This window comes from Muntiacus reevesi, chromosome 11 (assembly GCF_963930625.1).
Source record: "Muntiacus reevesi chromosome 11, mMunRee1.1, whole genome shotgun sequence".
Classification (NCBI taxonomy): domain Eukaryota; kingdom Metazoa; phylum Chordata; class Mammalia; order Artiodactyla; family Cervidae; genus Muntiacus; species Muntiacus reevesi.
Window position 1 is genome coordinate 76,899,979 of NC_089259.1, and position 24,861 is coordinate 76,924,839.

Sequence of the window (24,861 nt, forward strand, 5' to 3'; positions counted from 1 at the left end):
AGTTCCACTAAAATTTTAGAGGTTGTAGTGGGACTGCAGCCCCATAAATCTTTTTTTCCCCAATATTTAAGATTTTTAATAAATCCTGCAGATGATAGTATCTGTTTCTATCTAAATCTTATAAACTTTCACTTGCTATTGTGCGGTGCAGCACACACGCTCTTCACATAGAGGGCAGCTTCACCCCTCTGAATTGCAGATTCTCTGCCACTTTTTCAGCATTTCCCCAGACAGCCAGAACTGAGTAGAGTCCAAAACATTATAATAACATTTGTCTCCGTTGTTGATGAGGGCCAACACATATTAATTTGTCATTTGCCGCATATTTATCAACCAGATTGCAGACTATTTCCAGACTGAGGCAGTTAAAAGCCTTTATTAAAAATGATGCTTTTGAAATCTAATTTATTTCACCATGCATATATTTTTATTTAATTTTTTTATGTCTTGCAAGCTAACAATGCTCCAAGTGTCAAACAAGAATGTTAGACTTTACAAATCTATTATTTTTTATTAATTTGTTTCAGTATGATGTTTTTTACGTCCTTATTTTACTATTTCAATTCGGAATATTTTAAAGGGAACTGCCAGAGGTACTGGTACATGGCTGCTGGTAGTTACCATGACAATCACAATTTTAAGAAATTATGCCTAACACATTTTAGTGCGATATTATTAGGCAAAGAGGATGCACAAACGAATAAAGGTAAGTAGTCAAATAAATATTTGAATAGAGCTTTTTATATCATACACAAATAAGCAGAGGGATAAGAATGAAGTTTGTATTTACATATGGGGCTATGGTAATATCTAGAATAATGTCAATTTCCAGGGTTATTAAAAAGATAAAATATAGTATTTTAAGATTATATGTATGTGAGTTGCAAACAGTGCAGGCTCAGTCTATACATTCATCTTAAGAGGTCTGCAGGAAAATTTTCATTGAAAAATTTGAAAAATATATGAAAGAGAAAAGAAATCACATTGTTGAAAAGATGTGCTCAGTCACTCAGTCATGTCTGATTCTTTACAATCCCATACTGTAGCCCTCCAGGCTCCTCAGTCAAAGGGATTTCCCTGGCAAGAATACTGGAGTGGGTTGCCTTTTTCTCTTCCAGAGGATCTTCCCAACTTAGGGATCAAATTCTTGTCTCCAGCATCTCCTGCATTGCAGGTGAGTTCTTAACCTGCTGAGCCATTGGGGAAGCCTATAGAAGAGATGTATGTTTGACCAATTTTTTTTTTACAATCAAACTAAAGTATCTTTGGTCTTCACTTGTGGCTCAGTTGGTAAAGAATTCACCCGCGATGTGGGAGACCTGGATTTGATCCCTGGGTTGGGAAGATTCCCTGGAGAAGGGAAAGGCTACCCACTTCAGAATTCTGGCCTGGCGAATTCCATGGACTGTATAGTCTATGGGGTTGCAGAGTTGGACATGACTGAGCGACTTTGACTTTCACTTAAAGTATCTTTATAGGTAGTCAAACCATGCTGTTCACCTACTTTTATTATGACACGAATAACTTATTGATTTTCAAAATTCCTTTCATATAGTATTTACCTTCTTGTGCTATGTTTTAAATATAATGTTTATTAAACACTTTTCAACTCCATGATTCTACTAGGTTCCAGATTCCAGATTCTACTAGGGAAAGGAAGATTTAGAATAAAATCTTTCCCCACTATGAGCTTAAAATATAGTGAGGGAACAATACAAACATACATAGTTATTGGGGTATAAGCATTCCAGATCAATAGCATAAACAGTAAACATTACAGGAATTCAGATGAATTTATCAAGCTACAATCCTCACAGCAGAAGTCAGAAAGAATAGAAAAGGGTTTCCACATTGCATCTCAAGAACGGACCTCGACTCCTGATCCTGCTGCCATTTTGTCATTTATAAAGTTCATTTTTTCCCTCTAAACTTCGTTTATCTGAATAGCAACTGTATTAGTTTTCTATGGCTATAGTAACAAAGCACCACAGACTATGTGGCTTAAACAACAGGACTTTCTTTTCTCACAATTCTGGAGGCTGGGGTCCAAGATCAAACTATGAGCAGGATTGATTTTTTTCTGTGCTTGTGTTCAAGATGGCCATCGTCTCCTCCCTGTGTCTTCACTTTCTCTTTCCTCTGTGTCTACCTGTGTCCTCGTCTTATTTAAGAAAAGTCACACTGGGCTAGAGTTCTCCCTAATGGTCTCATTGTTCAGTTGCTCAGTGGTGTCCACGCTTCTGCAACCCCACAGACTACAGCCCACCAGGCTCCTCTGTCCATGTAATTTTCCAGGTAGGAGTACTGGAGTGGGCATGCATTTCCATCTCCAAGGGATCTTCCTGACCCAGGATTGAACCCACATCTCCTGCACTGGAACGCAAATTCTTTACCACTGAATCAATTACCTCTTTAAAGAGTTTATCTTTAAATAGTCGCATTTTAACATACTAGGGCTTAGGGCTTCAACATATGTGTTTTGGGGGAGGACACAATTCAGTCCAATATAGCAACTAATTATACATGTGTCATGTGACTGTTATAATGTTAGAATATGGTATTTTCTGTAAATCACGTTGCAAACTGAAAATAATTAGCACATGTTAAATGAGGGTTTAGACTGTTTCTATAATGACCAACTCTGAGAGCAGATAAATCTCAAGGGTTTCTTAAGACAATGGGTGTGTGTTATTAATACAAACTCATGAAAAATCCAGTGAGGATGTTCACAGTCAAGTGTCCTGAATTGAGGACACAGATGCCTTCTATCATTTTCTAGTGTCTTGGTGCCCTTCACTGGGGTCTGTGCTTCTAGCCAGAAGGTGAAATGCTAGGGAGGAAATCTCTGGGATCAGATGTGGAACTGGATTCCACCATTTTACCCACTTTCCGTTGGTGAGGATTAGTCTAATGGGACTAAGAAGAAATCAGTGCTGAGCAATGGTTAACGGTGAACTGCAAAATGAGAACACAGGTGATTTTTTTTAAAGTTTGTTGTAGTATAGTTGATTTACAGTGTTGTGTTAGTTTTAGATGTATGAGATATATATATATAGTTTTAGATGTATGAGTTATACATATATATATATGTATATATGAAAGTGAAAGTCACTCAGTCAAGTCCAACTCTTTGCAACCCCATGGACTATACAGTTCATGGAATTCTCCAGGCCAGGATACTGGAGTGAGTAGCCTTCTCTTTCTCCAGAATATCTTCCCAACTGAGGGATCAAACCCAGGTTTCCCACATTGTAGGTGGATTATTTACCAGCTGAGCCACAGGGAAGCCCTTATCCATGTATATGCATTCTTTTCAGATTTTCTTTCCATAAAAGTTGTTATAGAATATTCAGTAGAATTCCCTGTGCTATACAGTATGTCCTTATTAGTCACCTATTTTATATATAATATGTGTATGTTAAACCCAATTTCCTAATTTAACCCTTTCAACATAGATATTTTCTATGTTGATTGACAATTAGAGAAAAGATATTCACAAAGTGATTTAAAAAAAAAGTCAACATCTACCACAAAAATTATTGATATGTTTGTTTTAGTTGGACTTTCAAGTTTAAGTAGGAATCTAATAAGGGAAAATGGGTTAGAAATCTCATTCCCGTAAAGAGAATGGCAAGATCAATTAATGAAAATAGAAGACTTTTTAAAAGGAAGAAATCCAACGTAGAGGTGACAAGTCTGGTCCAGGGTGCCTGAGTCTATATCCTGACCATGTTGTATTTTAGCAGTGAAATAATTCCTGTTAAGGGCTTCCCTGGAGGCTCAGTGGTAATGAATCTGCCTACTAATGTTGGAGATGTGTGTTCGATCCCTGTGTCAGGAAGATCACCTGAAGTAGGAAATTGTAGTATGCTCTAATATTCTTGCCTGGCAAATCCCATGGACAGAGGAGCCTGGTGGGCTACAGTCCATGGGGTCACAAAAGAGTTGGACATGACTTAGTGGCTAAACAACAACAATAATTCTTATTATGTTATCTAACCTCTCTAAACCTCAATCCATTCCAGAGTAAATTCTCCATAGCAGTACCTTATAGATATGTGTGTGTGTGTGTGTGTGTGTGTGTGTGTGTGTACATGCTCAATTGCGTCTCCATGGACATGATTTACAACCACATGGACTGTAGCCCACGAGGTTCCTCTGTCCATGGGATTCTCCAGGCAAGAATACTGGAGCGGGTTGCCATTTCCTTCTCCAGGGGATCTTCCTGCCCAGATGTAGAACCTACATCTCTTGCATCTTCTGCATTGGCAGGCAGCTTCTTAATCAGCTGAGGAAGCAGGGAAGCTCACCTTATAGATAGTGTTGTATAATACATCATAAGTATTTTTCTGGGAATTAAAATTGAAATGCAAGTTAAGTAACCTCACATTGTCTGTTGCGTTATAAGCATCTTTAAGATTCAATAACATTGATGGACATTAAAGAGCATCTGTGGGACCAGATCTACTGCCCAAACTAATGTGATTTTTATATCTTTTGATTTCTTGATTTGGCCCAACTTAATATATACATAAATCAAATAAGTTGTAGCAGAGACAAGGAAGATGAAAGTGAGACAAATACATCCAGTTAGCTACTTAGGAAACTAGCAGTGTTTTGGCAATAGTGTTTGTTTGGATTTTCTGTTTTGAATAATGTTGGTAGTTTACAGTTCAGAAGCACAAGGGCACTTTTTAGAGTAAAGTTATGCAAAATGGTCTCTGAAGGAATATGTGGTCAATTAAGGAGAAAGCTATCTTAACTACACTTTCCTTCTTCATCTTACTGGGAACCCACTTCAGTACTCAGAAAGACTGCTTTGTTAGACTCACAAAGGATTTCAGTTCAGGTATAGCTTCACCTGGAGATTCAACAGAATCACTGACAAAATTCAAGCTCAAGATCTGTGTCTTTGTCGAAGGAGATTTTGGTATCAAACTATGGTCACTTTTTGGCCTTAGAGGTAACTGTTGTAGATCTTTGAACAAAAGACTGGGTAGAAAGTAACTGAACTTCAAAGACAGTGCAGCAGAGCATCATTTGCCTGGACTCTTTCTGAGTCGAGTTCAGAACTTTGACATATTCTAAATCAAAGTGTCGACTCTATGAATTTTGTTCAGAAATGCAGAGGTGGGCAGCATTTGGATCTAGAGTACAGGGTATATGCTCCCAAGCCCCAGGACCACAACTACATTGCCATGTTTATTTTTATACCAGGTTGAGCTTCTGAATGATACTGATCATCCAAATCTTGATATAATTATAATTAGTCTTTTACCATTTAAGATCCAAACTTAAGAAAACTGCAATAAGCTAGTGATGGTGTATCTAGAAGTCATGTAATTTTATGAAATATTTATGTCAAGATATTTCCAAACAAACAAACAGGAATACATGCCATCAGTTAAGTTGTTCAGTCATGTCCAACTCTTTGTGACCCCATGGACTGCAGCAGGGCAAGCCTCCCTGTCCATCACCAACTCCCAAAATTTACTCAAACTCATGACCATTGAGTCGGTGATGCCATCCAACCATCTCATCCTCTGTCAACCCCTTTTTCTCCTGCCCTCAATCTTTCCCAGCATCAGGGTCATTTCCAGTGAGTCAGTTCTTTGCATCAGGTCAGCAAAATATTGGAGTTTCAGCTTCAGCACCAGTGCTTCCAATGAATATTCAGGACTGATTTCCTTTAGGATGGATTGGTTGGATCTCCTTGCAGTCCAAGAGACTCTCAAGAGTCTTTTCCAACACAACAATTCAAAAGCATCAATTCTTTGGCACTCAGCTTTCCTTAAAGTACAACTCTTACATCCATTGGAGAAGGAAACTGCAACCCACTCCAGTATTCTTGCCTGGATAATCCCATGAATGAAGGAGCCTTGTAGGCCACAGTCCATGGGATTGCAAAGAGTCAGACATGACTGAGTGATTTCACTTTCACTTTCACTTACATCCATACATGACTACTGGAAAAACCATAGCTTTGACTAGATGGACCTTTGTTGGCAAAGTAATGTCTCTGATTTTTAATATGCTGTCTAGTTTGGTCATAGCTTTTCTTCCAAGGAACAAGTGTCTTTTAATTTCATGGCTGCAGTCACCATGTGCAGTGATTCTGGAACCCAAAAAAATAAAGTCTGCCACTGTTTCCACTGTTTCCCCATCTATTTGCCATGAAGTGATGGGGATGCCATGATTTTAGCTTTCCGAATGTTGAGTTTTAAGCCAACTTTTTCACTCTCCTCTTTCACTTTCATCAAGAAAATGTCCCTGTCATATGACATGTCATATGATATGTCCCTGTCATAGTACAAAACAAATTAAGATAATTTCTACTCAGTAAAATGAAAGCATCGAAATTGTTCAGTAAGGATGGTGACTTCTTTGGATCCTAAAAGCAGTTATAAATTTTAATGTTGTATATCTTCTTTTATTCTTTCTATAGTAGTGGCGTTAAGAAACAGTCAAACTAATCCAAGTTAAAGAGAATGGAAAGACATCATAATAATAAAAACAAGATTTCTTTCTTTCTCAATAGAGAATGCTAATTTTATTTTATTTCTCATTAGATGTGAAAAAGGTATATAAATTTTATAATGTTTATATTGTCAGTAGCATAAAAGGCCAAAAAAAAAAATACTTCAAGCATGTCAAACCATATCAAATGAGATTATTTTACATTGCATTTATCTATGGTAACAGTCAAAACACATATTTTTTAAAGTTTATTTTGGTCTTGTCTTATGGGGAATAGTGGAATATACATTATGAGGTTGAAGCTTATTAAGCAAAATCTAGTAAAATTGGCAGATGGATACTTATCCTGTATGCTGAGATAGCTTTCTTTCCTGGCTCCTGGGAAACTAATTTTAGGCCAAATAAGTGTATGTGCTTTGAATTCATTCATTCTGAAAATAACTATTGGGTATCTAGTATATGTCTAACCTTTGACAAGGCATTAGAGACATAGCAGGAAACTTCATGGAGTTTGTTTTCTTCTTAAAATAGAGTGGAATTAAATCTATATTATACTTATACTTGTAATTTAAGTATAAATATACATTTACCAGAGAAACATCAAGGGTTTCCCTGATGGCTCAGACAGTAAAATATATATATATATATATATATATATATATATATGTCTGCAATATGGGAGATCCAGGTTTGGTTCCTGGATCGGGAAAATCCCCTTCAGTTTTCTTGCCTGGAGATTCCATGGACTGGGGAGCCTGGTGGTCTCCAGTGCAAAGGGTCACAGAGTCGGACCCAACTGACAGCTCCTGACACTTTCACTTTCACTACAGTAGGTGAGGTCATGGTAAACAGGCTTCCACCAGAATGTGTTCTTTCTTTCAGATGTACCTGGGGTGTGGTCCCTTGTCAGTGGTTATTTCTGCCAAGGCCAGGTGAATAGAATTGATGTGTGTCCACTTCTTACCAAAGGTTATAAAGTGACTCTCTCTTTTCTTCTCTCTTCATCTCCTGCCTTTTGCAGCCATGAAAGATCTTCAAATCAGGTAAATTGCAAAAGAGATGAGGCTCTAATTTTGATTCCCCATGAAAACAACCACCATCCAGGGACCAGAAACATCCATTTTGAACTAATATGAGCAAATACAATAAACTTACTACACTAGAACTATTCTCACGCATTAGGTGTTCTATTTATTGCAGTTTAACTTCTGTCCACTGTTACACATGAGGAGATACAACAGTGTAAGGGAAGTGGGTGTGCCTAGAGAGGTGGGGTGTGAGGGGATTTAAAGTGATCAGATGAGCTTTACAATAAAATGACTTGGATGAGGTTTATTAATAGAGAATGCCCTGATTCAGACCATTGCCCTCCACACATGCTCTAGAAATCAGTTGGTCTTCATTTCCGCCAAGAACTGATCAGCCAACTCTTCGCACACTCTCCTGAATCAGCACCTTTTTATGCCCTCTCAAGGGTACGTTTCTCACTGGCATACACTCGTGCTGTTATTTTGGGCTTCCGCGATGGCTCAGTGGTAAAGAATCTGCCTGCATTGCAGGAGACTACAGGAGACATGAGTTCAATCCCTGTGTTGGGAAGATCCCTGGAGAAGGAAATGGCGAGCCATTCCAGTATTCTTTCCTGGGAAATCTCAAGAACAGAGGAGCCTGGTGGGCTACAGTCCAAGGGGTTGTAAAGAGTTGGACATGACTGAACACAGCATGCTATTATTTTAGTCACCTTAAAATTCCATCTGTGCCTACAGCCTTTCCCTCTGGGGACCTACTCATTATTCTCCTTGTGTTCACAATAATACTCCTGGAAAAGTGGTCTTTATGATTTGCTTCTCTTCATATCCTTCTACAGACACTCGTCAAGTTTACAGACTGCTTGGGTCAAGTTCCCCAAAGACCACAGAGCTCTGTGACCATTTCTTGAGCCTCAACCTAGAGGGTCTCTCAAAGGCAATTCAGAACAACTCTCTTCCTTGAAACAGTTCCTTCATGTGGGTTCATGAGGCTATGCTCAACCCGCATCCCCTCTATTTCCTTACTGTTTCTTCTGTTCTGTTTTGCTTGCTCCTCCTTATCTCCTGGCCTTTTAATGTTACTTCACGCCATGCTCAGTCCTTGAGGATCTCCTCTATTCTATCTTCCCGACTCCCTCACGTCCTTCATCCAGTCTCAGGGATGGTACACCATCCCCTTGCTGATGACCCTCTAGTTGGAGTTTGTAACCCAGATACTCCCCTGAACTCCAGATTGGTTTGTCCATTTCCAAGAAAATCCAGTGCTAAGCCCAGAGTTTCATAGGTCAGCTCCTACTGTAGTTTCCCTTAATTAGTTATGTATACCCACATTATTGAGGGCTTTAAGGCCTTCATTGTGATGTCAGCATGACTTGCCTATTTTTTTCATCTCCAGTCTCTTATCCCAATTTGTCAGTAAATCCTGGTAGCTTCAAGTAATTAGAATGAAAGCACATTTCACTCTCCTATCTTATAGTCATCTCTCATCAAAATGCTAAAGTCCCTCAATAACATCCAAACTGGCCCTTTGCAGTATCTTCTTAAAAAAAAAAATGCATCCAGAGGGATTCAACTAAAATGCCCCCAAAACAAAGTCAGACACTGTTTCCTCTGTTCCTCCTTCTATTTGCCATGAAGTGATAGGACTGGATGCCATGATCTTAGTTTTCTGAATGTTGAACTTTAAGCCAACTTTTTCACTCTCCTCTTTCACTTTCATCAAGAGGCTCTTTAGTTCCTCTTCACTTTCTGTCATAAGGATGATGTCATCTGCATATCTGAGGTTATCGATATTTCTCCTGGCAATTTTGATTATAGCTTGTGCTTCATCCAGCCCAGCATTTTTTACGTGATGTACTCTGCATATAAGTTAAATAAGCAGGGTAACAATATACAGCCTTGATGTACTCTTTTCCCAATTTGGAACAAGTGTGTTGTTCCACGTTTGGTTCTAACTGTTGCTGCTTGATTTGCCTACAGATTTCTCAGGAGGCAGGTCAGGTGGTCTGGTATTCCCATCTCTTTCAGAATTTTCCACAGTTTGTTGTGATCCACACAGTCAAAGGTTTTGGCATAGTCAATAAAGCAGAAGTAAAATAAATTAATAGGTGCAGAATTTAAACATTAAAAGACTACATCTGTGCAATGTGTTGGCCTTCTCAAGTGGCACTAGTGGTAAAGAACCCATATTCTAGTACAGGAGGCTCAAGAGACTTGTCTTGGGTCTGTGGGCCAGGAAGACCCCTGGAGTAGAAAATGACAACCAACTCCAGTATTCTTGCCTGGAAAACTCCATGGACAGAGGAGCCTGGCGGGCTACAGTCCACGGGGCCCCAAAGAATCGGACACGACTGAGTGACTGGGCACACACACGGAGAGGTGTTAAAAAGAATCTGAATAGTTTATTTGCCACTAGTAAGTATTAATATATATGTACCATGCCTGACATTCGGCCAACTTCTATTGTGTCTTTCATTCTTTTTTTGGTTTAGTGATCCACACAGAGAAGAGAACACCAACTTAAGTGACTTTCACTCTCAAATAAAAATGAGTTGTGTCTGAAATTTGGTTGTGTCTCGAGCAAATGAAATTCCTCCTAGACATCCTAAACTTTTCTGGTTTTATCAAAAAAAGAAACACAGCCAAAAGGTTAGAGCATTTTCACCCAATCAGGCTATCGTAGTGGAATGGAGATTAAACCAAGCCTGAACCCACGAGGGGCTGTGTTTTATTGACCAGTGGTCCCTGCAGTCATGTTATGGAAGCAAGGCAGAGCATCTCTGAGCCGAGCCACCTACCAGCTCTCCTTGTGTAGCAGTCCGCAAGCGTTTAGTCTGAAAGGAGGCCAGTTGGCCCCTGAGGAATTAGAGAAGGAAGCCCTGTAAAAGCTGAACTGAAAAAAACCTGGGGAATAAATACAAAAGCGAGTGTTCACAAGGGCGAGTACTGCAGGAGCGCTACCTCAGCAGAACGCGGTAACTAGGCCAGGCTAACAGTCTTCTGAGTTTAAACGATTCTTGCAAAAATCTTCCCTATCTCTTTCTTAACCTTCGAGTCTGCTGTATATTCAAACATGCAAGAAAAAAAAAGTAAGTATACATTTAGGAAACGGACACAAATTCAGCAAGTTTTACATTACATATTTATAGAGCCTGTGTCTGCAATTTCTTCAACTGCTAACTATAAAGTCTTCATGCTGATATGACAGGTAATGGATGCTTTTATTTGCAGTTTGATAATTCATCTTAGTTCCCATGTCATTTAGACTCTGCAAGAATATAACTACATTCACGAAGGGTTTTGAAATAATGTTTTAACTTTTCATGTTATGATCTGCAAGGATCTCTGATGAGATGTTCCATTTAAATGTGCTCAGATTCATGGACATGAAATTTTGTGTCAGTTGACGGGAAACAGCTCACAAGCTTGACCTATGCTGAAGGTCCTGTGCTAATTAATCAAGAAGAAACTGCACCTCCTCCCGCTAATGACCTCATCCACAGTGGGTGTGTTTTTAAGATGAAAAAAAAAATAAAAGGTGTATCCTGATTGTAATTATTTTCAGTCTGATTTGCTCCTTAGCCTCCATGGTGAGGCTCTGCAGAAAGACTGTCTGGGTTCAGAGACTAGTGATAACAACTCACCTTTACTGAATCGTTGTTTCTACTAGGCTTTATATAGAACACTGTATAAATAAATCATATAATTAAATTATCACAACAGGACTAGAAGGTTAGTGTTATTACTACAATTGTTTTATAGACAAAGAGATCAGGTCGTAGTAAAGCTACCTAACTTGTTCAAAGCAACCTGTCTAGCACGTGGCAGAAGCAGGATTCAACCCCTGGCATACTGCCTTTGGAATCAATGGTCCGAATAATCAGAAAACTGGCACATAATAAGCCATTGAGAAATGTTAGTTTCTTTCTACTTGTCCAGCTTTTAAAAATGCTTTTTTAAAGCGAGGTTCTTTTCCTTCCAAGACTCTCTTTAACGAAATAAAATAATACAAATGTAATTGAATGCTCTTTGTTCCCTAGCTGCCTGTGTTTCTCACTGTCAGTACAAGGAAGCAATACTATGCTAAATGCAGCACGTTTCTTTCCAGGCCAGTTTATTATTATTTGAGCATCATTGTCCATGACCATCAACATAGTAATGTAGTGTTAGGTCGCTCAGTCGTGTCTCACCTTTTGTGACCCCATGGACTGTAACCTGCCAGGCTCCTCTCACCATGGGATCTCCCAGGCAAGAATATAGGAGTGGGTTGCCTTCTCTAGGGGATCTTCCTGAGTCCAGGATTGAACCTGGGTCTCCTGCATTGCAGGCAGATTGTATACTGTCTGAGCCAAAAAGAAAGCCATCTAGAGTGCATTAGAAAATATATAATTCTTCAAATTGCTTTTTTCACCTATCATTACATTCTCAAGACTTACCCAAGTTGTTCTATATTTAATTGTATAATTATATTCAAATGTATTTGTTTGACAATAAAAGATTAGATTGTTTCTATAGTTTACTGCAGCAAGTGAGTTTTATGATGAGCTTACTTGTCACTTTAAGAACACACACAAGACAAATAAGTTCTATACATCTGCCATACAAGATACTGTCTGTTTTTAAAAATTCTATGTTGCACATTTAAAATTTCTTAAGAGGGTAGATTTCACGTGAAGTGTCTTTCTCATAACAACAACAAAAAAAGTAAAACAAGGGGGGAGGGAGAAGAAAGTGTTTAGAAGGTAGGGATGTGTTTATTACTTTGATTGTGGTGATGATTGGACGGGTGTATGTCTGTATCCAAATTCATTCAACTAAATGTGTGTATATCTTTTATATGACAATTATACTTCAACAAAGTTATTAAAACAATAAGTGCAAGTTTTAGGCACAAAGTGTATGTGGCTGTTGTTTAGTCGTTAAGTTGTGTCCGACGCTTTGCGGCCCCATGGACTGCAGAATGCCAGGCTTCCCTGTCCATCACCATCTCCCAGAGTTTGTTCAAATTCATGTCCACTGAGTCAGTGATGCCATCCAACCAGCTCATCCTCTGCCGTCCCCTTCTCCTCCTTCCTTCAGTCTTTCCCAGCATCAGGGGCTTTTCCAGTGAGTCGGCCCTTTGCATCAGGTGGCCAAAGTCTGGGAGCTTCAGCTTCAGCATCTGTCCTCCCACTGAATATTCACGGTTGATTTCCTTTAGGATTGACTGGTTTGATCTCCTTGCAGTTCAAGGGACTCTGTCCGAGGCTGATGTCACCTGACCACACCTGAAGACACACCTGACTCCTGCCGTTACGTAGCGATCGAGATGAAGTCCCATGCTTTAGGCATTCTGATAGTTCAGTGACTTCCCAATGCTCCAGATGACTCAATTCAAAAGTATGTTGGTATTAATTCTTTGTGAGAACAATCTTGGCCATTAGTGAGGGGAGATGTAATAGAAGCCTTAAATAAAGCCCTCCCACTCTCCTTCTAATGAATTGTTCTTAGATAAGATGTTTCTTTTTGGCTGACTGAAGATATTCTATGCAACAGAGTCAGCTGTATCTCCTTATGAAGCTGCTTGATAAACTATAATCTTGTACTTGTCTCCTTTTCTTTGGAACATTTTCTCCTCCCCTCCCTTGCCTGAGGTCTCGCCCCCTAGTAAAGCACTAGCCCCTTGAGTTTGCTTCCGTTTCCATTTTCTAGCAGGTTATGGCATCTTTCGAAGAGACAGAGAAACAGAACATTAGCTTGAGAGAGCTGTGGGTCAAGATATTTTGTGTTGCTTTTTATCTGTGTGCTGTAATGGTGAAGGATATTATAGTATCTTTGCACGCTCGTGTAACGATCCCCTAGGTACATTGCAAGGGCTCATCTGCAGAAGCAACGTTTTTGACTGGGTGCAGAAGAGTGGAAACGATTGCAAACACAGGGACCACAGCCAGAACCAGGGGTGGAGACACCCTCTCAAAGTCAGAATATGTGAGTGTGCAACTGGGGGTGGGGGTGGTGTTGGGGAAGGGTGAGGAAGTTCTTTTCTGATTTATCCATAATCACACTTAAGAGTTTTGATCTTCTCGAATGCAATTCTTTTACCTCGGATTCCTATTACTAACATTTAGTCTGAAAGCAGTGCTTTGTCCAAGAGAAATTTCATGGACAGAGATGGTAAACACCCTCCAGATATAGGACATAAACGTTGGAAAACCCTCCTAGGTAAGAATCAGCTTTACCTAAAGTAACCAAAAAATATTACTTTTTGTGGCTTATGCAGATATTTCTGTTATCAACAGAAACCTGCCAATCTTTCCTTAGTAAAAGTGAGGAATCAAACACTGACCTTATTGCAAAAGAATACGTTCTGTTATATAGTGATTGCAACTTACAATTGAAAACAGGGATTTTTCTTTTTCATTTTAAGTGTCTCTTTTTCTTCTGATCACCCTTCCTCCTGGGAAACACGACTATAATGTAATATTTCCTAAGCTAACAGGACACCTTTGGAGTCTCATGATTATTCAGGGTTAATAATAAGATTTTTTTTCTGAGGCAGAATTATTCCTATTATAATGTGGATGAGTGGCTACTTTCAATTATGAATTGCTTATTAAAATGACTACCCTCAAAATAATTTTCCTGGCCTATGTATTTTTCAAGGGAACATTATCAGTGCCAGTGAAGAGTCAGAGGGAAGGATACAGAAACCCAGAAGTACCAGTGATTATATTCCGACGCTGCTGGATGTGCGGGAGTCTTCATTTCTCTCTGCCAACAGCCGTGACACAACCTCACTTAATGAATGGCCACAGATACAAAGACACTATATTCTTGCAGCATCAGCCCTCTGCTGACATACCTTATCACTGCGATTTGTCTCACCTTTCCTTGTGTGTACTATCTTTCCTGAAGTTTTATCTAGTCAACTGCCATAAGCTGCTGTTCTCAAACACATTTTTCAAATCTAATGAGAAAGGTGATTTTTGGAAGAGAAAGTTAATGGCTTCTGGTGCTATCAGCTTCTCTCCCTCAAATCTGCACAGCTGTAGCATCAGTTGTCTTGAGAAAGATGTAGCCGATCTTATATTGGCTTGGGAAACTTTTGAGAGCTGGTTCAAAGTGCAAAGCAGCCCCGAAGAGAAAGAAAAAAAGTAGAATTATTGTTTGGAACTCCAGAAAGGAGGAAGAACTAAACTCACCCTGGAGAACATACAGTAATCTACCCTTAGCTACTAAAGGTGGTGGTGGGGGGGGGGGGGGTGTGGGACAGGGAATGTAGTGATCTTTAATGTCCATTTGATGGAAGGAAGAAAATAAAAAAATATGGGAAGGTGGTAAATGAGTGGTAGGAAATTATAAATCCTCTTTCTTTGAAAGCAAGGCATAGGTGGCCAGACAAATGGACACACACATATGTTCTAGCTGATTCATGTCTGTCTTCTCCTTACTAGGGGACAGAGTCAGAGGATTTAAAGTAGAGAGCACAGTCTAGGTTAAGAATGTTACTCACCCTTCAGATCCTCTTTGGCGAGCTGGTTCTGAGGTGAAGAGCTATTTTTAAACAGACGCAAAAAATTATAACCAAATCTCTTCTCTAATTAACAAGACAATTAGTATTGATGTGCTGCTGCGGTGACGGATAGTCTAGCATCTGGGCTCATGCAACGGTCCAGTAGGGACATGGGAAAGTTCAGCTGCAGAAGCAACAGAGCAGACGCTTGATATTTAAACCGTCTCCTCTGATTTTCAGAAGCAGCTCTCTTTATCCAGTACTTTCAGCCCTGACACCTCTGTGATTCTTGTCCATTTTCTCAAGCGACGTTTGGAGGGAAACATGGTCACTTATTCAGGAGGTTTGCTTATTTTTTCCTTTCCTTCTGGTCCAGCCAAACCATCCTGGCAGCATCCAGTTCCTAGACATGATAATCTACCCTCCGATGCCTCACCATTTTGGAACCCAGGGATGGTCTATTTCTTGATGCTGCGGAAGCCAATTTGGTAGTGGAGTCAGCCCCAGGAAGCCCCAGCAGGGTGCAGGGTTAATGCTTGGAGACCCAGTCCCCTCACCTGTCTTGTAAAGACCCATCCATGCCTCCCTGACCCTGATATGCTCTAGGATGGACAGGCAGAGCGCCAGGTCCAAGCTCACTTCTCTCTTCTCTCTGAGAATTCCTCATGACGTATAATATCAGAATCTTTGCCTATGATGCCTTATATCCATATCTTTATTCTCTGTCACTTCTCTTTAATAATCTGCCTAAACTCAGGGAAAAATTAACGCCTTTATTTGGCCTTCAATGTGTTCCCGAGGGTGGTGTGAACAGTGAATGAATCCTCTCACAAGGCAGTAAAGAGGATATGGAGTGTGGTTTATCTCCTGGAAGCATGTTGTTTTCCAGAGAATTCTGGAACCTTGTTATTCAGAAGTAGAGTGTCTGTCAACCAGGTTTGATCTTCTTATTATTAATCCTGGAACATAAGTATGACATGGGTTGTGATGAGAAGTATGGGGCATGATTTTTTTTTTCTTTTTAGATTCATTAGATGCTTAAATTCTTCAGTGTATCCAGGCATGAATCCAGTAGTGCAATTTCAGGAGGGTTTTCAATGCTTGCCAAATGATCACAGACTCTATAACACTGCCTGGCAAATCACTATAGTGATGGGTAACTTCTGAAGACTCCATGGGTGAGAGACATCCTTCTCAAAGGCTGGAAAAGAATCTTAGGCAATTGAGTCTGCATCTATTCGCCATCACCAGGCGGCAAAGTTTTCTCACATAGGATATAAGTATCAAGCTATTTAGTTCAGAAGAATATCTAAAAATTACAAACATCCATTCAGTAATTTCCACGGTAGTTAGACATGTTTAGAATAAAGAAAGACATAAAATATATACTCTAAGATACTGAAAATGCCTATAGTTTCAGACACATAATATAATAAAATATAATATATGATACAGAGCAGGCTTCCCTGGTAGCTTAGCAGTAAGGAATCTACCTGCCAATGTAAGAGACTCAGGTTTGATCCCTGGGTGGGGAAGATTTCCCTGAAGAAGGAAATGGCAACCCATTCCAGTATTCTTGCCTGGGAAATCCCAGGGACAGAGGAGCCCTGTGGGCTACAGTCCATGGGGTCTCAAAGAGTCAAATGTGACTTAGTGATTAAACAACAACAACAACAAAAATACTACAGAGGATGTTATCTCGAAGTAGTTTTCTCATTTTCCTTTTGTTTGCCTCTGAAGATAAAGCATTCACAAACAGCAAAAGATCTGTCTTGCTCTCGAGGTGGTACCTATCATCTTTCACCTTCTTTCCCAAGCTGCCATCCATGTCCTTTCAATTTAAGCTTCATGATGCTCTAAAATTGGTGAATTTGCTGTCTTTCCATCCATCTTCATTGAGATGATGCCTTTTTTGAGTGATTCCATTGTTCCACACATGAATGTTCGTGTCAGTCGTTCAGTCGTGCACGACTCTGTGTGACCACATGAGCTGCAGCCTGCCAGGCTCCTCTGTCCATGGGATTTCCCAGGCAAGAATACTGGAGTGGGTTATAATGCCCTCCTCCAGGGGATCTTCCTGACTCAGGGGTTGAACTTGGGCCTCCTGCATTGCAGGCAGATTTTTTACCACCTGAGCCACCAAGGAAGATGTTAGAAGGTCAGAGAGTATTTAAATTGCTGCAAATTTCTGACTTCTTCTCGGGAAACTTCATCCTGCTTTCCTAATGCCGGTTGCATAATCCACCTGAGTACCAGACATGTGCCTCAAGCTCACTACGTCTCAAACAAAGATCAATACTTTCTAAGGAAAAAAATATTCATTTATATATATATTTATATATTTTATATATATAAATTTCATAGGTCCAAAATGCTAGTGTGAAACCACAGTGCTTCCTGGGCTACAAAACAACCAAGTGCTAAGTTAGCAATTGAACACACACACATACACACATATATTTTATATATATATTATTTATAATTATAATATTATATTGTTTATTTATTATATATAATATAATAAATATATATTTTAATTATGAATGTATAATATACATAATATATAATAATATGATAAATATATTATAATTATAAATAATATATATACAAAATGTGTGTGTGTGTGTGTGTGTGTGTGTGTGTGTTCAATTGCTGACTTAGCACTTGGTTGTTTTGTAGCCCAGGAAGCACTGTGGTTTTACACTAGCATTTTGGACCTATGGAATTTTGCTAGTAATAGGAAAATAGAGAACTATTAGAGAGTTACCCAGGAATGTTAAGAGATTGAGTGTGTGTGCACCTGGGTCTCTGCATTCTAAGTGGATTCTTTACCATCTGAGCCTCCAAGGAAGCCCATATGTATCTGCGGCCTTCCAGGTTACTGTAGTTGTAAAGGACCTGCCTGCCAGTGCAGGAGATGTAAGAGATGCGGGTTCTATCACTAGGTCAGGAAGATCCCCTGGCCACTCTCTCCAGTGTTCTTGCCTGGAGAATCCCATGGACAGAGGAGCCTAGTGGGCTACAGTCCGTGGAATCTCAAAGAGTCGGACAGGACTGAAGTGACTTAGCATACAGGCATAGCATAGAAAACCTGAACTTTTCTATCGTCTTCTTCAAGGCATTCAGTAGGTACAAAAGCAATTGTGCCATGATGCGTGTAGTTTATTGCGTCCACTAATCTAGTAGACCAAGAGGAAAAGCACCATCATCTTTCTTTCACTCTTCATCATGGCGCTGGCTATGGCGTTCAATGGACAACGTGACATGAACGAAAGTGTGGTATCCCACTTCATTACGATTCGGTGAATCAGCAAATAATCTCCAAGTCGCAGGCCAAATGATTCCTGAATGATGCATTTCTTGATTGTCAAAGTCAGTTTGATGCTTCCTCCTCTATTTGTTGATGGCCCTCCTGATACACCAGTGCCCTGGGAAAGAAAGGCCTTACTGTGTAGCACGTGGAAGTCTACTCAACGATCCACAGCACCCTGGATGGGAGCGGAGTCTGGGGGAGAACGGAGGCATGTGCATGTATGACTGAGCCCCTCCACTGCTCACCGGAAACAATCACAACGCTGCTAATCAGCTCTACTCCAACATAAAATATAAAGGTTTTTAAAGCCGTTGAATAAAAAGACAGGAGAATCACATTCTGACAAACCAGATTTTAACTCCCTCACTTTGTAGGAATAAACGTCTATTTCTGAGCTCTGATATTTGATCATTTTTTCTGGCCCTTAATCCCAATGCCCGTGTCAAGAAGAAGTAAGGACACAGGGCCACTTGTCATAGTTGTTCAGTAGCTCAGTCGTGTCCACCTCTGTGCAACCCCATTGACTGCAGCACCCCAGGCTTCCCTGTCTGGGCCGCTAGGACCCACCAAACTGTCTACTGATGACAATGTCCTTGGTGCACCCTTTCCTTCCCATTTCATCCCATACCCTCCATGGATCTATTTGAGAAGAATTATCTGAGACTGAGATTCCTGTGAATGCGTTTGATGTGGAACCAGAAGATATCTATTCAGAATCTTTATTATCATTTTATTTTTACCACTAAGATGAAATGGCCTAGAACACACAAGTTGTAGAGGAATTTCTCTGTTGCAGTTATTATAGATGTAACATAGATTTCAGTTGCAGGGTATTCTTTAGAATTACTGCAAAATGTGGCTTCTGCTTTTATTTAATGTCTGAAGGAAAATCTCTAAATACTGCATTTCAGATATAGTGGAAACCCTGGCTTCACCACTGCACAAAAAGCCTCCAAACTTTTTGACAAATCTCACGTATTTCCTAGACCCAGGGTATAACAACAGTGATACTCAGACCTAGGTTTATTTATTTATTTATTTTTTACAGTCTTTTTTAAAAAAGCTTTTACTTATTTATTTATTCATTATCTGGCCATGTCACTTGGCAGGTGGAATCTTAGTTCTCCAACTGGGGATCAAACCACGCTCCCTGCAATGGAAGCACTGAATCTTAATCATTGGAGCTCCAGGGAGGTCTCTAGACCTAGGTTTACAAATCAATATTTTCCTGATTGAAGCTATCACTATATTGATCCCAGCATCTCAGGGTAATACAGTTACAATAAGAACATAGAATATCTTCATCTGATCAATAAAAAATAGATTTTAAGAAACGCCCAATTTTTTCCAAATTCTGTTTGCATGGCAGAGACAGAGGGAGAGAGGACGTGAGAATTATACTGCCATGAATGTTTTTCTGTGGAGCAGAGCATGGGAATCAAGGCCAGCGTGGGAGCGCTCATGTCACACAGAGCCAGCATTCTGTAGTTTTTCACCGATGGTTGTTTATGTTGCTAGAAGCACAAGTATTAAAACGCTGTGCCTCTTTCTATGGGGCTCTGGAAAAGAATGCAAATGCTAACTCTATTATGAAAATAACCACTGCATTTTATTGGAGCTTGCTATGTGCTGGTCTGTGTGCTGAATACTGGTCACTTCCCATGCAGTTTTCTAGTAACTTGGCAACATACAGAGGCGGTAAGTTCAAGTTTAACCTCCAGTTCCTAGATAAGACAACGAGATGATGTATACTGATTGTGCGGGGATATTCTGGAACTAAGAGGAAGGGCCAGGGAACTTCTCCGGTGGGTTAGTGGTTAGACTTTCACCTTCTAACGCAGAGACTGTGTGTTTCATCCTCACTCAGGGAGCTGAGATCCCACATGCCTAGTCAAAAATTCAAACACAAAACAAAAGCCATTTTGTAACAAACTCAATAAAGATTTTAAGATGGTCTACTGTTAAAAAAAAAAAAAAAAAAAACTGGTTAATACTCAACTCAGGTCTTCTGACTCCATGGAACACTCTCAAAATTCCCCTAAGTAACAAAGAAAGATAATGGAACACAGAAAAGAGTTTAGTTATGTCTATGGATTGACTTGAGCTTGGTGGAAATGGCATATGTGTAAATGTGAATTTGCTTAAATGTTATAGTTTGGACAATTTGATAAGTAGAAAGACATTTATAGGTCTAAGATTCTTAAAACTAGCTGCTCACAATTCATATCACAATGAATTTTTAGGCAAGTGTTATCTGTTTACCAATAAAATGAAAAGAACAAAAGATGCATTTTAATTGCCAAAAATGGATTGTTAATATTCAGATTTATAATAGACTGTGGACCTATGGTAAAGTAATCAACAAAACCAATAAAATGAAAAGAACAAGAGCTGCATTTTAATTATAAGAAAGCAGTTGTTAATATTGAGATTTTAATGGACTTGTGAACCTATACTAAAATAATTAGCAAGACTTGTACTATTTTATCTGTATATGGTGAGGAAAAAATGGATTTTTCTATGTTCCAGGAGAATCAAATTGTAATATGTTACAACTGATCTAAAAGTTATAGATACTACAAAATAGAATAACATCCATTCCAGGGGAACATTGTCAGCACTTACATAAATGTGTGTGTGTATGTTTCATAGATTCTTAATTCTGATTTATTTTATTGAAATAGCAGAAAGAGGATATAGTTCTTTCCCTAGCAAGAAAATCAAACAATCCCTAAATATCTGATATCACTGTGTTTCAATATAGGGAACTCACATTAAAATATACTTTAAACTTGTATCATGTTTCAAGAGACTGGATTTAACAGGCCTGTGATAGTTTTAAGAAGGACTAGCTAGATCATTAGACACACACTTTTGAAAAAGAATTTTGCACTTAATTTTATATTAGCAAAATCTGTATAAATTATCACCCATTTTGGATATATTTATAAAACATTGCATTACAATAAAATCCCAATCCTATATCCAAAGAACTGTTTTAAACACCTTAAATATTTAGTGTTGTTTCTGAGAAAACCATAGACATCAAGCAACGTTAATACATTTTTTCAAAAGGCCCATTTCCCTCCTCCATCCTTTTATTTTCCACTCCCTTTGGCAAAGCTGTGCTATCTCTTTTAAACCCCCGACTCACTCACCTCTCTAAAACACCGTAGTACTGCTTTCATGCTTATCTCCAGTTCCACTTTCTACGTGTTTTTATTCTCTAGGAGTAATTCTCTGCCTTTTCCAACACAATTTGTGTTTACCTTTCTTTAATTTCCCCCCCTTCCAACCCCGCCCCCACAACCCCAATGTGGCCAATCTGCACGTAAGACCCTGCGCAAGACTGGCAAAAATAGAATTATCTTTAATGGGGAATGAAAGGGGAGCGGCTATGAAACTCATGTGTTAATGCTTTTGCTGTCACACCAGATTTCATTTTTCAAACCTTTGTAACACTGCCCCGTAAATTGCTAAGTTGGTATCTGTCTGCCTTCTGTGCCAAGACACGGAGCCCTGAGAAGTCCGGCCCTTACATCATGCCAGAACACCGCAGGGCTTCCCTAGCGGGGTTGAGAAAGATGCCTTCCTTTCAAAGATAAACTGAGTTCAGACGTTTTCTGAACTCCTTATTTGGTTGTGATCCAGGTACATCTGTAGAGAGTAGAAAATGTCCCTCAGAATCTCAGAAAACTGAAGATGCACTTTCGTGTCTGTAAATACCCAAAAATGTGTGCATCAGGTGTTAAAAAGAAGTTCCTCTGAGTTGCTGTTCTGTCATTTAAGAGCATAGAAATGTATATAGAAATGAAGGAAAAAAGAAAAATCACACAACTCATATCCTCCCATGAGTTGCTAATACTCCACCTTTACCTGCTGCTTTTCTACATATGATGGGGCTTAAGATCCAGGTAAATATCATGTGGAATCTCAAATAAGACCCAAATAAACCTATCTGCAAAACAGAAACAGACTCAAGGACATAGAGAACAGACAGATGGTTGCCAAGGAAGAAGGTGGTGGGAGAGGGCTAGCCTGGGAGTTTGGGATCAGCAGATGCAAACTGGGTTATGCAGACTGGATAAACAATATCCCTGTCCTACTGAATAGCACAGGGGACTATATTCAACATCTTGTGATAAAGTATAAGGGAAAAGAATTTTTACAAGGATATGTGTCTACGTAAAACTGAGTCACTTTGCTATACAGAAGTTATTAACAGATTGTAATTCAACTAAGTGTCAATAAAAAATAAATTCAAAAAAGAAATATCAAAGGAAAAAGTATAAAACTAAACACTTCTATATTCAGTTAAAAAAATATTACAGTAGATTGTGAGTGATTAGTATAATGCTATGGGACTCAATAACAGTTTGCTTGAATTTTCTGAGTCTCAACAGTCCATGACATCTGTTCAACAATTTATGTTAAATTACTCTTCAGATGCAACAGCATTAATTTAGCAATTTGTATTTTATAATGAAACATGCAGGCTAGACTTTACTCATTCCAAAGTTTCTTTATTTTGCTTCCACTAACTTTGATATTAATATAAATACGGAAAAATATGGTGCAAATTTCTCTTAAATTAAAGCAGACTGGACCTAAATCTGTGGGTTCTACTCTTAATTGCTGTGTGTGTATGTGTGTATGTGTGCAAAAACTGTCTCAGAAGGTTGTAAGCACAGGCATATGGATCTACTTACAAGGTCTCACACTAAATTTGTTCTTTGCTTGATCTCCCATCTCACTAATGGCTAGCTTTTTTTTTTTTTTTGTCATGGCCTACAGTTGACTGCTTTTATTGCTTTTAATTAAAGTCTGAAATAAAACGTGTCTATTAATCAATGTGTGAAGCCAATCATGAGTGAGGGCTTTATAAACTCTACAAGATGGATGGTTGTTACATAAATTGTCCCACCTTTGTCATCATGGCAGAAAGACAGTTGTTTAAGTTAATTATATCATGGGGAACACCTGTAATCTGGAAATTTGAAAGACAGCTCTTATTTTGACAGGACAGCTATTTTTTTTTAAGGTGCAAAGGATATATTTAAAAACTTATCCTTTCACAGCACAGTTGAAGAAAGAATGAGGAATGATTTTTTGTGTGCTTCTGGAATCAGGGTATAGTTAGCTAATCACTGAAAATGAACTGTACATTTTAACTGACTTTTTCTCCTCCTTTTGCTAATAAATTTTAAATGGCTTGGTTTTTTTCACATTTCCCAATTCAGATTTATAGAATATGAACTTTTGATGATAAAACACTCAGCAACCTATTCCCTTCAGTTTCTAAGATGGAGATAAATGAAGCATTTTCCCTGATCCTTCTTTTATGGGCTGGAAGTCTTTTCAAATTCAATTTAAATTTAATTCAGAGACGAGACATTGCAATTCACTGTGATGATGAGAGTGTCCAATCTCACCAATGCATTTGGCTGTGTGGATTGAAATAAAAATATTGAATTACAATTCAGTGAAATTTACCTGAGGCCCTTAAGGAGTTCTCCTGGAGAAGGAAATGGCAACCCACTCCCATATTCTTGGCAGGATAATCCCATGGACAGTGGAGCCTGACTGGTTGCAGTTTATGGGGTTGCAGAAGAGGCAGACAAGACTGCATGGCAGAGCACTTGAGGAGCTGTATAGCTCAACTCATTTTCAACTGCGTAAGTAGAATGGCAGGATTTGAGTTGGTGGTGGATTGGTTTTTCCAAATTGTATACTTCTAGTAATTACATAAACAAACACATCTCAGAGAGAGAAGCGCCTATCAATCTTTAGTGAAAATCACTATTATTTAGAAATGCAGAAGGGAGGGACTGTCAAGGAGCTTGGTGTTTTTGTCAACTACAAATTGGCACTTTCCAACTACCTTTACAATGATTAAATCATGTCCTGCTGCGGCTGCTGACTTTCAACGCCCCTGAAAGTAGTTCAACGTGGAGATCAGGAACAAGGCACTCTGTACCCTGGGAAAAACTGGCAGAACAAGTCTTCAGATAAATATTTTCAGGAGCCAATTTTATGAGTCCAATTCTTGAGTCTTCTCATATCTAAAAAAGCACTGAAATCCTTTATGGTGAGACTTCTTAGGACTAGGAGCAACCTACAGGAAACTAACAGAAACCTTCTGCAAAAGAATATGTGCTTGATTGCATATACTTCCCCTTCACCAAAATCACATCTATACTGACCTTCTCCTCTACCTCTTTGGAGCAGTTGCTCAGAGCTATTTGAGAGGCTGTGTCCTGGGCTATAGTCTTCATTTTGCCCCTAATAAAACTTAGCTTACCATTTTCATGTTGTGGATTATTTTTTAAGTCGGCAGTTTATTGGTCAAAAGAATAGATGAGTTAAAAATTGTGTCATCAACGTTAAAATTACCACCATCTTTAAAATTTTATTTCTGTGCCTTTCATTCTTTTATGAAAATGTGTTTGGACTGTGGGACAGGCTTTGGAAGACACTAAAAGGTGATTCAGAAAGAGAATCTGGTAGATATTCATTTTGGCTTTTCAGAAAGATGAACTGGACTCTGTGGA